General features: G+C 38.3%; 1 protein-coding gene and 1 long non-coding RNA gene across 8 annotated transcripts in view; one reads left to right on the top strand and one right to left on the bottom strand.

Annotated features, from left to right (window-relative positions):
• Positions 1–14,715, bottom strand: part of LOC111091249 — a 60,967-nt gene extending 46,252 nt beyond the window's left edge. For 3 of the 4 annotated variants that reach the window (XR_005374634.1, XR_005374635.1, XR_005374633.1), the window contains exons 1-3: positions 14,655–14,715; positions 8,682–8,810; positions 7,311–7,407 (exon numbers count right to left, since the gene is read on the bottom strand). This is a non-coding gene — a long non-coding RNA (uncharacterized LOC111091249). Of the gene's footprint in view, positions 1–7,310; positions 7,408–8,642; positions 8,811–14,654 lie in introns of all 4 variants that reach the window. The other variant, XR_005374636.1, reaches the window with a different exon arrangement.
• The window catches only part of GRM7 (glutamate metabotropic receptor 7), an 834,441-nt gene that overhangs the window by 744,145 nt on the left and 72,931 nt on the right, over positions 1–17,365 (top strand). The window lies entirely within an intron of this gene.

Genomic DNA, 17,365 nt, shown 5'->3' with positions numbered 1-17,365 from the left:
TTTATAGCACAGAACTAATCCCTCAGTTATCTCCTGGCCACCATTTGATATACATTATATCAGAAAGTAACATGAGTTTTTTTTGTTCATTTTGTCAAGTTACCTAAATAATTCAATTGCCTTCTATACAAGTTCCCAGAATATTAAAAGTTATGGAAACTGAGGAACAGTTCTTTATTCTTAAGCCTTTATTCCTCACCACGCTAAATACTGCAACATGGTATCTCATTTAAGAGTCTTTGAAACAGTATTCCTGGGAATGCCAGCTGGGGAAAATGACAGCATGAACCCTTTATCCTGATAATTTACCACAGAAACTTAATTGGTCTCAATTATCTGGATTTTTCCAAGTAGTTTTAGATCTATATGATCTGGAAAATTGCTCCCATCAGTTCTCCATTCTATATGCAGTCTACACAGTTTTGTTGGTTTACAAGGACAATGATTTCTTTATCCCAGAGGAATTCACATGGGCTTCACTCTCCCTTCTGGGTCAGGTCTAGAGGGTAGAAGTCTCTTCTTGGTCCTTGCTCACTTTCTTACTGATCCACATCCTGCCTGGATTTCCATTCCTCTAGTACTATCTTCAGCCTCATTTGCACCAGATGTACCTTTCTGCAGAAGCCCTGTTCAACTATAGATTCAGCCAGGAAGAGAAGGATGAAAAAGAGCAAGGTTCCATGTCCCTAAAGTTGCATCCTCCCCAAGGCTGCCTCTCCCTGCCAAGTTTCACCCAAATGAGTCCTGTAAATAGCATTAGGTGAGAAGAATAACTCATATCTTGCCTCAAGAACTAGTGACTACTTCTGAACTGAGATAGATGGATCAAAAAAGTCTACAGAAAGTGAATTCCTTGCTTCCAACCCCTAAAATTATAAAATAATAATTAGGAAGTCTACATTTTCTTTCTTCTAGACCCATGAAAACCAACTGACCAGCCAGTCTCTACAAGGCTTCAAGTCTTAAAATATGCAATCTTAACTTGGCTCCTATTAAGTGTAATGCTGGAAAAAGCAGCCATGGCTCTGGGTGCTGTTGGGAAGGAGAATTGAAAATGAGCCCTGTGGCCCCATTTATGACAGAGCTATCAGACTTTGCATTTAGCCTCTGCAGGTGGTAATCTTCCCCAGTCTGACCCCAATTTTCCTTTCAGTGTCCAAAACCTCCTGCTATTTAGGAGTACGTTGAAACAATTTATCACACCCAGTCCCTGCATAAATAAGCTGCTTTATTTTATTATCATCTTGGGAGCATCTGGTTGGTTGATTTAAATCAGAAGGTCTTTTGGCTAAGATCTCATAAACACATTTAAAAATCTATCAGAACATTATATCTCTTTCTCTTTCTCTCTTGGTTTTGAACTTAAATCTAATGAGCAGGTTCCCAATCTAATGAAAAAGAAAAATCGTTGTGTCAATGTAGGGTCCATGTTTCAGAGCTGTCACAGTGGTTGCTTTTTCCCTTCTTCCAATGTATGTGGTTGGGTGGGCCACAGTCTCTTTTTAAGCTATCAGAGGGCACTTTGTCCTGTCAGATGCAATATTCAACTTTTTGAAGGGTCTTGTTAGTGTCACATAGTATACATCGGGCCAAAGACATGCTTGTAATTTGTTTTCATGAACAACCTTTGCCTGGTTCCACATGCCCAACAAAACCAGCTGCACATCTCTCTCTGCTTCATAATTGTGTGTGTGTGTGTGTGTGTGTGTGTGTGTGTGTGTGTGAGGGGGTTGGATATGTTTCTATGTGTCCATATAAGGGGGAGGGTGGGCTTAGAATCTCTGATGAAAGTAAATGGTTTGAGATTGAACCCCCCCCCCGTTTTTAGTAGTCAAAAAAGACCCTTTCCTAGGCTAAAGAAGTTTCAGTCTACAGCTCTTTAATCAGGGAGTCATGGGAAGTCTGTATTTTTGATTTCATTTTCAAGGGCTGAGACAGGGAAAGGGCCTAAGTCTTGGTGCCACATCACCAGCATATGCTTTAAGATAAGGTAGGTCCAGCCAGAGTGCTGTCCATTTGCATTCTTCTTTGGTCCTAATGTTTCCTTGGCTTCTCTTTCTGTCTAACCATAGTTAGTGCCCCATGAAAAGTTTGCTAAATGGAGAGAGGTGTGATTACATAAATGGAGTAGAAGAAAACCCCCAAGTAGGTATGATGAGGTGGATATGGACACCTGTCTTCTAAGAATCAGCCTAGAAAACCTCTTTATATTCCCCCACTCTTGCTTCCAAGTCAGAATGTCTCTGCCTGACTCTAGCCTCCTACTTGATCACCTTTGAACCACCTCTTTTCTTGCTCTTAGGAAAAACAAGTGCATAATCTTCTCTTATCTTTCTCTTCCCCGTGTCTCGAAAACAATTTTTTCATAACACACCCATCTGAACCTCCTTGACCAACTCATTCTACCAGAGGAGAGATGGAATTTTTAGAGAAACTGCAAGGAGGCTAGGGCCAGATTGTGCAGAAGCAGTGTAGACTATGTTGCAGAGTCTGGAATTTATTGCAGTTATAAGAGAAAGCCAATTGAAGTTTTTAAGCATGAGAGTTACATAAATTAATTTAAAGTAAAAAAAAAATGTCCTCTTTGCATTATATAGTGGGAGCAAGAGTGCAAATGACGACCACTTAGGAACCTTCTAGGTGAGAAATGATGGTGGCTATCAAGATAGAGTTAATAGACAGACATAGGTTTGGAATCAACAGACATGACATGCTACAGGTTGAAGGTGAGAAGGGGAGGAAGGGAGGGTAGAAAGACCATCACTGGCTTAAGCAAATGACCTTGCTATTGAAGGAAATGGGGTAGATCAAGGAAGAAATGGATTTGTGAGATAGCAGGAAAGAGGACAAATTCAAAGTACTCAAGTCTACTTGAAATTATTATTATATTTGTTGCTTTTTGTTTATTTAGCTCTACAAAAAGAGAATTTCAGCGCAAGGGGAGTTATTTGGCTCCTGAAGCTCACTAGGCATAACTGTCATTTCGTAATGATGCCCCAGTAGCTCACTAACCAACCTAGAAATAAACTGGGACAAAGCTTAATTGTATGGCAGGATCTCCAAAGCAATAAATCATCTTTCTCTATCCTTTGAGTGTGTTTTTGGACTCACAAAGGAGGTTTTGAGAAAGAAAGAAAGAAATGAGAGAATCCTTTAACTTCCTTTTTAAATGTGGCTATGATTTTAAATTATTAACTGTGTCTAGTTTATTTTTGATGTTTGTAATAGGAAAATAGTTGGCGGGTTTTGTGGAGAAGGGGGTAGAAAAGAGGGAAAATGCTTAATAGAGAAAATAAATATGTAGAGATCTGGAACACAATGAGAATCAAGAAGAAGCTGATTTCCCTTAACAGCCAAAGCACAAAAGTTTCATGCTGCAAAGGTAACAAAAGTTCTTCAGATTTGGTTAAACTAAGCTTCATAAAAAGTGTGCTTTCCTGCAAGGTGACAAGTTTAGCAACATTAGAAAAAATAGGTCTTCTGGGAGTTGGTGAGAATCAGAGTGTGGTGTTCATGGGGTTTTTGCTTAGCCTCATGCCAGAGTCCCCTACAATTCAAAGTCAGAGAGGCCTGCTCTTTGGTTAATGGAACAAACCAGAAGTGGCACTTATTCTCCTCAGCCCAGCCATGGGGCACTGTGTATTCAGTTGATCAGGCCAAGCTCACTTGGCAAGGAAAGGGACTGCTGGTGAAAGTTTCATTTGGCCCAGGGGGGTAAAACCAATCTTTTAGATACAGTTTTTCACAAAAGACAAATTCCCTGCTTCCTGGTTGAGAGGCAGGTGTTTCTTCTGTTTTGCTAAGTGGTTCAAGGTAGCAGAGATACATGAACAAAGTGGGTGAATGGGCAGTGCAGTATCATCACCACCCCTCGCACCCTCAACCCCCACCTGTCTTGCTTGCTTGCATGAGACGATTTTTACACCAGCCCATTTTTAACAGATATATGTGCCTTTCTTTTGGGAAGATGAGCAGCGTTGACATTTAGGTGAAAAATGATTGCTGAGTGAATCCAACTGTTTACCATCCTCCTTCCCAAAACTCTTCCTCATTATATAATATGGCCTATATAATTTTCCGCACAAATTTATTTCTACTACAGTCAAAAAAGTGGGGAATGGGGGGCACTACTTTAACATGGAGAGATGTTCCCAAGCCAATATGAATTCTGTAATAATTGGTAATTTCATAGCGGTAATAATAGATTGTTATTTTTATAATAATTACACCACATCATTATCTAGGCTTCAAATGGAAAATTTGAGAACTTAATTAGAGGGTGAATTATTTGTTTTTATGTTCTTTCCTGCATTATTTTTATTTGAATGCTTACGTCTGCCAATCCAGTTTATTCAGTAAAGGGAAGGAACCGTTTATTCTACATAAGAAAAAGAGGGCAATTTGAAAAATGATTTAATGATATTTTGAAGTCTGTGACATTAAGTAACATTAGTGTTTCTCAAGGCCTTGTGTGCTATAAATACATGAGCTATGGAGTGAAGACTCTCCCAGGTATGGATTCTGGCTCTGCCATTCCCTGGCTATGTGACTTTGAATAAGGATAGGAGTTCTCTGAGCCTTCCTTTCTTACTGGACATCTGGTGGTATTGATGGTACCCATCTGCCCAGCACCTATGGTGTTCAGGGACTAAGTGAGACATTGCATATAAAGCACTGAGCAGAGAGCCTACCATTAGTTATTATACGAAAAAGATGACAGTTCTTCACATCGGTCCCTATGGAAATTTCTGAATAATTCTTTCTGCTGGTAAAGAAAGTATCCCTTTCACCTTGCAGAAGGCATCCTGCTTGTCACCTATGAAGGCTCTGGCCCTAACTTGGTTTCAGATGTGTAAAATTATTAATTACTGTAGCACTGAGTGTGAAGTATGGCATTCATTTCTGTCTTACTGGGAGGAAGCAGAGGTCATTTTCTTAGAAGGGAATGAGAAAACTCCAAGTTCATAGTAATTTCTCCTCATCAAAAAGACAGAGTCAGAGGGTCCTTAAAACATTATAGCAAGGGTGCTAATGAAAATTCATGAAAACAGTCTCCTGATCACACCCCAGCCGCCAAATCTGGCTTTAGATCCTGGTGTTTGAAAGAAAACTGAAGGGAACCAAAAACACCTTCTTTATCATTCAACACATGCAACTTCATAGCACAGGGCGCTCACGTCTGCTCCTGATAAATGACAGGGTCCCCTAGTTCAGGGACCCAAAGGGTTTCTTTCTTCTTCCTAAAGTTTAGCTTCAGCATATGAAATGGAGATGCTAGCCATGGACCTTATGCTGGGGAAGGAGTTAAAGCCACACACTGAAGCAGGATGGGCAGAGGGAAGGGGGTTGCCTTTTGTTCCTCAAAACAAAAACAAAAACAAAAACAACCCAAACTGCTGCTTGCTTCCAAATACATCACACAAGCCTTAACCCCCTAAATGTTCATTTGCATTGTCTATGAACTGCCAATTTATTTGTTTGCAGCACCAGCCTCTCTGCTATTGCAGAGATGTGGGAATAAGATGATTATTTATAGGCTTCTTAATGCCTGTTTTGCTGGACCGGAGAGGTGAATTTCTAGAAGTCGGGTGAATTGGCAAAGCTCCGGTTCTGTAATTGAGGAGGCTGGTGGCAGGGAGAGCTATTTACATACATCTCATTAGACCTTCTGGGGAATGAATCCCCAGTCCTAGCTCTGTGCATGCAGAAAATCAGTGTTTGGTTCCATGGGGAGGGGGAGGGAATTTCAACCAAGGACATTTGGTCCAAAGATGTGCTCATTCTGTGTGGTTTCAAATACAGATATGCTGGGCGGTGGCGTTTAGAGATAACAGAGTCCAACTCTTTATTTTACAGAAGCAGCAGCAACTCAGAGATAGGAAGAAGCTTATGTTAAGTTCATGGCGGAAGCAAAGCTCCAGCCAGCAGAACTAAGAGCAGAGGTAGGGAGAGGAATTTCATTTCTTTGCCCAAGCAAACCTACATGGCATACGGTCCAACCCATGGGCCCCTGCCTACAACGGTAAATAGTTTGTGCATGGCATCTGCCTCCTGCCTCATCCCTTTGGAACTGGATCAGATCTTAATAGGATATGTTGACCGTTTGAGCAAAAGAATACAAAATCATGGAGGGCAGCGCATTTACCTGGGGCAGTGGAGGTCTAGGTCAGAGTACCAAATCAGTGCATGAGAGCTGACTTACTCTGAATATATATATCAGTAGACAAAAGCTGCATCTAAAAGATAGGGTCAGGGCTATAAGAGAAGTGTGGCTTCCAGGTACTCTTAGCTCTGAGAGGGCTCCCCAACCACCTTCCTTAAATCATCCTGATGTGACATTGCTTCTGTCTGCCTTCATTCCCTGCCAGGAAACTCAGAATCATGCTCTGAAAGCTGATGAGTAGGAGCTGTTATCTCTTAGATCCCTCTTCAAACCATCTCTTCCCTTCCTCTAAGTTTGCTGTTCTCTGATTTTTTTCTCTGACCTCACCTAGTTTTATGGCAAGTCCCTTAAAAATGTCTGTGAAAAAAGCCTTTGGGGAAGTATAAGGGACACATAAATAAGTTGCAAGGTAACTGCTACTGTGAGAATGCCCCAGAACCTGCACTTCAGTACATCCTTTACACGAATCTGCCCACTTAACAAAATAAAGGGAGGTGGAATGAGCTTCATCTATCACTCCCACATGTGTTGGGTGACATCTTTAGCCTTTGTGTGATCACTACAATTAAAGCATCACCAACTCAAATCAAGATTTCTATTTTACTCTTTCGCTTATGACTCAAAGACCCCAGAAACTTTTTTTTTCTTCTTAATATGGTATTTAATACAACCAGAAGCTGCCTTTCCTGGATTAGTTACTGGAGTGGCACTGTTTAATAAAGAATACCCACATTTTATTACTTAGGCTTGCTCTCAGGTCAGTGAAGAGGTGGAGACCTCGGTTTCAATCACACTCTTCCATAGACAACAGTGTGAGATCACCTCTATGGGCCTCATCTGAGGAAATAGGGATTACCTGAAATGAGTGTGAATGAGCTAATGTATAAATCACATTACACAGAGCACAGTGCTGGGCTTATAGTAAATGCTCAAACATGGTAGCCATGAGTTATTTGTTGTTCCTATGAAGAACTGTCAATTACTTGACTACTAACTCTGTGTCAGAAAACAATCCCCCCCCAAAAAAAATAAATAAATAAAATTAAAAAAAAAAGAAAACAATCCCACAGGGTTGCCCACATATACGTTCTATTTATGGTCATCGCTATTATGTATAGAAGACTAGAAATTTGCCTCATTTACCCACCTTTGTCTCTCTCTCTCTTCTTACAGTGTAGTAGGATGTCAATGAACATGCATAGGGAACCTCTTACCAGCTGCCTCAATTGTCCTGAGTTCCAGATCTGTGCATTGACCCATTTAAACAAAATAGCAGGTAGACTGATGTTAGATTATTGTCCCAAAAAATATAGTAGCTTTGCTTTGCCTAAGTTTGACACAGAGGAGCAGGAAGTTTAATGTAAAATCCCTAAAGCTGAGAAAAGCAGGTCTATTCCTTCAGCTTCTCAAATAAATCACCCTCATGTTAGCTGAAAATTTGTTTCCAAAGCCTCCAAGGAGTAAGTCTCAGAGCCCCAAGTCTATGGCATCACAGTTCAACCCTAGCTGTGTTAGTTTCCTCCCCTTCTGTATTCTCAAAGCCTTGGCCCTCAACAGACTAAATTGGGTCATCTCTTTTGTCTGTTTCTAATCCTTGCAGGAGGGCATGAGGGGAAGTGCAGAAGCCAGCTTTTACAGCTCAGAAGAGAGAGACACCATCATTTTGTCTGAATAATAGTAACCAAAACAACAATATCTATTATGTATTGGCCATTTTCTAAATGCCAAATGCTATATTCAGTCTTCCATCTGTATTATTTAAATTATTTCACAACCAACAATCCTTGAGGGTTCTCCCCACAGCCATTTACAATGAGGAAACAAACTCAGAGAAATAAAGCACTTGGCCACAGCCCAACAAAAAGAAAGTGGTAGAGTAGGGTTAAAGATAGCAGGTGGAAATCAGAGAGCTCACTGAAAAGAAATGATAACCTTTCTTTTCTGGACACTTGGGAATGGCTGCTCCAAACTACGGGAAGCAATAATTTAATTACTAAAACTGATTTCCCATCACTGATTTTTATCTGCCTTGATTTATCAAGCACTTACTGTTTACAAAGTATTTTTCATAACCTTAAGGAAAGGCCTGAGTAACAGATCAGATTTATCTCCTGTTCTGCATAAGATTTCAAAGTTAGAAGAAACCTGGGAGCATCTAAGCAAGCTTCTTTCAAAATTCAGTTAAAGATCTACCAGTCTAGAAATTAGACATTTAAAAGTACAAAATTCCAAGTCTTGTTCCAGACCTGCTAAACTAAAGAGAGGCTAGGAGTAGATCTTTTTTAGTTTAGTTGACTTGTAACTTGTAGTTAGTGACTTGTATGCATGCAGATTTAAGAACCACCATTGTGAACCACAATTTTCATGTTCAGGACACTAAGAACACTAAGGCATATTACCTGGTATCCCCTATTCATGAGAATCAAAAGCATACATTAAGGTTGACTTGAACAAATATGAAAAAAAAAAAACTGCTCACAAGATGTCTATGTGGACAAGCACTAATAAGCACAAGGACCTTGGATGGATGATTGGTATGTCCATTTTCTTACGCTGTGTTGGTCCAAAGGTCCCAAGTTATCAACTCTTAATCCAAGAATGAAATTAAGCATGCAGCTCTGGTCTTTGGGGTAACTGAAGGAAGAAGCTGTGCAGGATTAGAAATATAAAATCAGTCCCAGAAATGGAAATTAAGATCATAATGAGATACTATTACACACCCACCAGAATGGCCAAAGTTAAAAACAATGATAATCCCAATGTTGGCAGGAACATGGAACAACTAATACATTCATGCATTACTAATGGGTATGCACTTAATTAAAGAGTTTGGTGGTTTCTTATAAAAATTAAATACTACATGACAGCTATTCCACCCCTAGGTATTTATTCATGAGAAATTAAAACATATGTCCTCACAAAGTTGTACATAGTTATCCATAGCAGCTTTATGTATAATACCACAAACTGTAAACAACCCAACTGTTCAATGGATAAACAGATGGTAGTATATCCATACATTGGAATGCTAATCTACAATCGAAGGAAGAAACTATTGACTACATACAAGAACATGGATGAATCTCAAAAGCATCATGTTAAATAAGGAGTAAGACGCTAAAAACATACTGCATGATTCCATTTATATGTTATTGTAGAAAAGGCAAAACTGTAGTGATTAAAATAAGCAAATCAGTGTTGGCCACAATGTAGGGAGAAAGGCTTGACTGCAAAGGGGCATCGAGGAACTTTGTAGGATGATGGAAATACTCTGTACTATGATTGTAGTGGCAACTACGGGACTGCAAGCATTTAAAATCGCTGATTTCTATGGTTTATCATTCTACCTCAATAAGGCTGACCTAGAAGAGGAAGAGAGCAATGATGGGCTGTGGACTAAATGTTTGGACTCTCCTCCCAAATTCACATGTTGAAGCTGTAACCCTCAATGTGCTGGTATTTGAAGACGGGGCCTTTGGGAGGTGATAAGGGCTAAATGAGGTTACCAAGGTAGGGCTATACTGATGGGATTAGTGTCCTATAAGAAGATGCACAGAGAGCTTGCTGTTTCTCCCTGCATGCAAAGAACAGTTCATGTAAATACACAGTGAGAGGGAGGCCACACTATGCCACCTTGATCTTAGAGTTCCCAGACTATGAAAAGGAAATTTCTGTTGTTTGAGCCACTAAAGCTATGATATTTTGTGATGATACCTGACAAAGAAGGAAAAGGGAAGAGGGATAAGAAGGAGGAAGATAAAACTGGTTTCCACTAGCCCCCAGACTGGCTGTATTACTTTCCAAGGGCTGCCAAATTATCAGAAACTTGGTGGCTTCAAACAACAGGAATGTATTCTCTCACGGTTCTGGAAGCCATAAATTCTGAATGCAGGCATTGGCAGGGTTGGCTTTTTGTAGAGGCTCTGGGAAGGGCTATTTTAAGACTCTCCCCAAAGTTCTAGTGGCTGCCAGCAATCCTTGGCTTCTGTGGCTAGTAAACATATCACTCCATTCTCGGCTATCTCGGTCACAGCACCTTCTCTACTCTTCGCTTCTCGTTAGATGTGAGGCACCCTGATCCAAGGTATTCTCAACTCAAGTTCCTTAATGTTAACCTCTGCAAAGATGTTTATTCCAAAGAAGGTCACTTTCACAAGCTCCAGACAGACATTATATGTATGCGTATGTGTGTATATGTGTGTGTTTTGTGTGTATATATATATACACACACACATATTCAATTCACAATTCCTTCTTGACTTTTTGGTGGTTTTAAAATGTACCTTTGTGTCTTGGAGTCTCATTGAAAAAGGGCAATAGCCACTGAATAGGATTTAGGGATGAGACTTCCCCCTTATTATCACCTCAGTTTAGGTTTGCTAGTTTTCATGGCTATTAGATACTGGAGATTTCAGAACAAGAAAGAGACTAGGAATGAACTTCTGCTTTCCCATTGCAGCATATGGATTCTAAGAGTGGGAACAACTTCTCACCCTGAATAGAAATCTGCTCATCCTTGCCCTCTTCAAAAATTTTGGACATGTGGAAAAATCCAAAAATAAATGCATCTGTTTTCAGGGTTTCTTTATAAAGGAACCATATGTAAGACAGATCTGGGTTCCACCACTTACGTGCTATGTGACCATATTTATGTTACATAAAGTACTTGGCTTGTAGTCTATAATATGGGAATAACATAAAAGCTCCTAGCACCATGCTCCTAGCTTGGCATATGACAGCAACTTAAAGAGATCATTTGGTGGTTCACCAGTGATGGGTACATGTTTTTACTTTTCTGGATAGAATAAAATGCATGCCTGATTGTGCATTTCCTAGAACATAAAAAATTATATAAACAGTGTGTGGCGATAGAGAAGCAGCAGGATACCCTGTGACAGCCAGGTTAAACTCCATCTCTCTGAGCATCAGTAATCATTCATACTTGAGTCAGGCTCTTTGATGCCTACACTTAAAAGTGTAAATTATACCCTACCTCAGAAATGTCATTTGAAAAATAAAGCATCCAAAAAGAAAAAAAAAAAGAAAGAAAAACCCAAATGGTCAAGAAGAGATCCTAGAAAAACAAATGAAATAATTGGGGCTTTCAGACTTTGCCTTAAAATATCAGGACATCCCTATCAACTGAAGTATTAGGTCACCTAAAATGGGCATTCTCTACCAATTGAGCTGGTGAGTGAATTCACATTACCTAATGCCACTTGAACATTTAGGCTACTGAACACGTAATAAGTGTTTACTTTGGGTGAAGTACTAAGACCTTTTGAAATCAGCAGGTGAAAATCTTCAGTGTTTTTATAAGAACTAATGAAGCTACCCAGGTAATGAGTGCCAAAGGAATGGCACATTTGTGCTCTGGAAAGTAAAGCCTGTTTTCTACACTTCCTGCATATGTCAATAGAAACAATGACCTGAATATGTGGTTATAGAGTTCACAATTCCCTAGTAGGAACAGTGCTATTCTGAAGTCCCCCATATAAGAAAAATGTTAAAGTTGGAAAAAATAACAAGAATTAGGGGATAAATAGGTTATTCAAAGGATAGTAATTACTTGAACCATACCTTTTGGTGTCAGAACGTTTGGGGTAGAAACTAACAGAAATGATAAATCTTTTATCAGATATAAACATCTAGGCAGGGCTTATTTGTGATGGGCTTGTGTTGTTGTGTACCCAGTCCACGGAATAAGAAAAGTACTAAAGCAGCTAGAACATGCCTCTGAAGAGGAGAACAGGTGTCATTTGATGTTCATTTCCATCAAGGCAGAGTTTGTGAAATATCAAGACAAAGAAAGAGGTCATAAGAATTTCATTCCCTCTCCTTCCCCAATTATACATTTAGTGAGTGTCCATCACTTTGAAAATCCATTCCCTCTTATTAATGGCTAGCAGAGTAAATGATATATACTTCAGAAAACTCCAAAGTCCAGTGTGGTAGTGTCTGGGATGGGGGAGACAGATACATAAGCTATTAATTATACTAATTATAGTAGAAGGAACACCTTACTCTGCCAGGGAAAGTTAGGAAATCTTGAGGGACACACTTGCCCAGGGAGAGCAGGAGCACTGGTCACAATATACAGAGCAGGCTAGAAGTTACAGCAAACATAAATGAATGTTTATCCAGAGAGCTCTCCAACTAAACAACTAAGTGAGGCCTGGGGAAAACATTTTGCTCCCAGGTACATATCTCTGCTAGGTCATTGAGGACTTTAACCAAAAAATAATGATGGAGCCAGAGTTGTTAAGGATGAAAAACATTATTTACATTTCTCTAAAATACCCAGGTTCATGTGCATCCAAAAGCATCCCTTATGAATGCTTGAAGGAAGAATGAATATGTGTGTACCTATCCATATAATCACACCCTAAGATATAAACTGATCTTGGAGGTGTTAAATCTTGCCAGGTGTCATGGTGAATTTTATAAACCTAGTTCAGTAAATTTCTAATGAATTTAGAGAGCACAGTAGCAAAACCCCCAAGAAACACTCTCTATGTATCATTTCAATAGAGACTATACCAAAAAGTAGGGGAGGAAAGCCATTTACGTGAAACTTGAACTGTTTGGTTTGGGGAAATGCAGACTAGTTCTATTGTCATTATTTTGTAGCCTTTTGTCTAGACAGAAGTTGCTTGTCATGCCAACTCATTCTCAGTCTATGACATTCAATAAAAGCTCTCCACAATAAGAGGTCTCAGCAAAAAAATGTCTGAAATCCAGTGCAACTGACCCATCGTCAATTTTTAGAGAGCTGCCTGGTGTAGAGCAAGTTACTGATGCCCTTTGTGATAAATGCTGTATAAACAGTTTAAAAAGAATATTTTTTGGGGTGAGAGAGTATCCTGTTAACAGTAATGACATGTCTTAGAATTATCCCTATCATTGTTTATAATATAGTTCACAGAATAGCAAATCCCAACTAAATGAAATCAGCAAAGTTATTTAAAAGGAGTCTTTCAATTCTAACAATCTCCCATCCGTTTTGTTGTTGTTGTTGTTGTTTGCTTGTTTATAGGCATTTCAGCTTTTTTCCTTTTGCTACATTTTTTTTTAATTTATGAAAATATAATACTGGATGAAGGTTTTAAAAGACCTAACATTCATATTTTAAATAAATACAATGTTGGGGGTATTCCATGTCAGATGTGTCTTTGCATTTTAGGCATAGATATAAAAACCCTGGTTTGCAGAAATTTTAAAATAGTAAAAGTAATTACTATTTTCCAGCCCAGTAACTGAATGCTCTTTTGTCTGAGTTGCTCATATTTCTGTCTAGCCATCTCCCTTCAAGACCTACTCTGATCCAAGCCAAATGAGGTGAACATTAACTGTAACTTGCTGAATCTTGGCAATTTTCCCCATGAGCAAAAATAAATATTGCTGCTTGCCCATAAATCTCAGTACACCTGTTTACTCAGGTTTTCATGGATGCAAAGGAATGAGGAAACATCACATAGTACAGTATACTGTGTATTTTAGAGAAATATATTTTCCAGCTAGGGGAAATGATGTCTTTTGAGGAAGAAAGAGAGATGCATTGGATTTAAGCAGAGTCCAATGTCCATTTAAAGGTAATATCCCTATCTGTGACTCCAATAATGGTTCGCTTGTGACTATTTTAAAGCAATCACACATGTAATGTCCCATAGCACCAAGCCTGATGTAAAGTAGAATATCAGTACACAGGAATTCTCCTCACAGAATATAAAATATACCCTGCCTGAAAGAAAGCGATCGCCTACTGGAATCCCCATCTGTTTACATGTAATGCACACCATTATGGCAAGACACCTGTTTTTGTTTAATGTTGATTGAGAGTCTATATAATTGGTTTAGAGCTTATGAACCTACAGAATTGATCAAAACCCGGCTGGCTTCCATAGTGACAAGATCTCACTGAGATAGGACCTGAACTTGTATTGTCAACACTTTGAGAAAGATTTTCTTTTGCCATATCCTCTTGTCTTAAGGGCTCATCTCTGATTTCATACAGACTAACCTCACCCATCAGTCATTGGGGTTAGGCAAACCTTTCCTAGTAGCCCATTATTTTTAGTAGTAAATTATTTTAGAATGAGGATAAGAAAAGTATTAGCATCTCCTTTCTAATAGCTTTCCTAGAGAGAAAATTGGAATTTGGCTCACTGAAAAGGAATATTAGATAAAAACTATCACATGTCAGGAGTGACCGGGTGGCTCAGTTGGTTAAATGTCTGCCTTTGGCTTAGGTCATGATCTCAGGGTACTGGGATCAAGTCCTGAGTCAGACTTCCCTGCTCAGTGGGGAGTCTGCTTCTCCTTCTCCTTCTCTCACATAAAAACATAAATAAATAAAATCTTTAAAAAACAAAACAAAACTATCAAGTCAGAGTAGAAGTATTAAATAAAACTTATATTTTAACTTTTTTAAATGATTTTATTCCCATGTACTTCTCCTAAATGATTTTCCAAAAACAAAGGTAAATTGTACCTTTATAATGGTGAGATCTGGTGGTCGCTACCTTAACCACATGATCAAACAGCATCACAGTAGTAGAACACCCTAACATTATGACTTCAATTGAATCATGAGAAAATACACAAATCAGAATGTGGGGCATTTTATAAGATGTTGGCGTGGGCCTGGGATCTTCTAAAAAGTCAATGTCTTCAAAAATAACAAAATTTGACAGACATGTCTATTGAAAACTACACAATATTGCTGAGAGAAATTAAAGTACACCTAAAACATGGAGTGATATATAGTGTTGATGTGATGGAAGACTCAATATTGTTAAGATGTCAGTTCTCCACAAATTATTCTATAAATTCAACCCAATGTCAATCAAAATTCTAAAAAGCTTCTTATAGAAATTGACAAATTGATTCTAAAATTCATATGGAAATACAAAGAACCTGTAACTGCTAAAATAACTCTGAAAAAGAACAAAATTGGAGGGGTGGCACCATCTGATATTAAGAGTTATGATAAAGCTATAATATGATATTAGTGTAAAGAAAGGCAAATAGATCAATGATACTGAATAGAGTCCATTAAAAAGAAAACACACATGTATAGACAACTAATTTTTGACACAGGTACAAGGGTAATGCAGTAGAGAAAGATAGCCTTTTAAACAAATTGTGCTAGAAGGATATTCATATCCCCCCAAAATGAACTTAGATCTATACCTAGTACCATATTTTAAAATTAATGCAAAGTGTATTATAGATCTAAATATAAAACCCCAAACTCTAAAACTTCTAGAATAGAGAGGAGAGAGTCTCTGTGGCCTTGGATTAGGCTAAGATTTCTTAGATATCGCATCAAAAGCACAATCTATAAAAGAACAAATTAAAAAATTATACTTTACCCAAAATAAAAACTTCTACTTTTCAAAATATAGTATAAGATAATGAAAAAGACAAGCTATGGACTAGGAGAAAAATCTTTGCAAAGCACATATCTGGTAAAGGTCCTATATCTAGAATCCAAAACTCTCAGATTTTAGCAGTAGGAAAAAACCCAATAACAAACAAATAGCCAAAAGATTTGAACAAAGCATGTCACCAAAGGAGACGCACAAAAAGCAAATGACCCTATGAAATCTGCTGAATATTACTAGCTACTAGGAAATTGCAAATTAAATTGACAATGAGATTTTACTAAACCCCTATTAGAATGGCTATAATTAAAAAAGACTGACCATACCAGGTGTTGGAGAGGATTTTGAGGAACTGCAATTCTCATACACTGCTGGCAAGAACATAAAATGGTACTATCTTTTCAGAAAGTAGTTTGGCAATTTTTAAAAAAGTTAATCATATACTTACTCTATGGTCCAGACATTCCTCTCTTGGTTGTATACCCCAAATAAAGTGGAAAAATATATTCACACAAAATCTTTGGTATGATGTTCCTAACAGCCTTATTATAATAGCCAAAACTGCAAATACCCAGTTGTCCATTCACAGATGAATGATTAAATAAAAGTGATGTAAAAAAAAAAAAAAAAAAAAAGTGATGCAACCATACAGTGGAATACTGCTTAGCAATATAAACAAGTGAACTATTGAAACATTCAACAATTTGGTTGAATTTCACAATAAGTATGCTGAATTTAAAAAGCCTGACAGAAGACAGTACACACTATATGATCCTATTTATATAAAACTATAAAATGCAAATTAATTTACAATGACAAAAAGCAAATCAGTGGTTGCTTGGAGATGGAAGGGTGGGTATGGAGGCGTATGGAGGCGTGAAGGGGAAAGATTAGGGGGAGGAGGACACTTTTGGAGCTGATGCATATGTTTACTACCTTGATTGTAGTAATGATTTCACTGGTGTACATGTGTCAAAACATCAAATTTTACTCTTTAAATATGTCAGTTTATTGTTTATATCAACAAAACAATTTTAAAAACAAAGACAAAAAGGCTGCTCTAATTTATAAGAATCTAGAGAAACATACTCAAAAGCAGTGCATGAAGCTTGACTGAATTTTGGACTAGGGAAAAATCTTAGGAGACTTTTTCATGAAGAATGGGGGAAACTGGCTTTGTTATCATGTATTACATGATACAGTGTATTTGCTAAATATATTAGATGTGATAACACTATCGTGGTTATGTAGCAAAAACCCATTTCCTTAGGTGATACATATGGAAATAAGTGTCTGGCAGAAAAGAGAAAACAATGCAGTGGAGTATTAACAAGTGGTAGACCTCAATGAGAACTGTACAGATATCCTTTGTCCTCTGTCAAAGTTTCTGAAAATTTCGAAGTTTTTAAAATAAAATTTGGGTGGGGGGGAACATATGTAGTCTATGTACTTACATGTATCTGCATGTGAAAAGTAAGAGAGGGCAACGTTTCCATTCATAGATACACAACAGAAGTGGAGGAACAAGTTCTGGGGAGGAGCTACATTTTGTCTGAGATCTGCTGGTTTTGCTTCGTGCATGCTATAAATATTGTAGGTAAACACTGCAAAACGGGCTGTAGAATAAATTGTTTTGAGGAAATTCTTAATTGTGATTGTAACTGAGATGCCCAGAATTCCAACTGATATGCCAGTCCTCAGGTTGGCTTCCTTGGGAGCCCAAGTGCAGGCTTATTTTGGAGTGCCCCTAGTATCAACAACAATAGGTAGAAGGAAGAGAAATGGGTTTAGGATAAAGGGAAAACTTGGGCCATGA

The sequence above is a fragment of the Canis lupus genome, chromosome 20, assembly GCF_011100685.1.
Source record: "Canis lupus familiaris isolate Mischka breed German Shepherd chromosome 20, alternate assembly UU_Cfam_GSD_1.0, whole genome shotgun sequence".
In the NCBI taxonomy this organism is placed as follows: domain Eukaryota; kingdom Metazoa; phylum Chordata; class Mammalia; order Carnivora; family Canidae; genus Canis; species Canis lupus.
The sequence above is the reverse complement of the archived record's forward strand: the minus strand, read 5'-3'. Positions and strand labels throughout refer to the sequence as shown.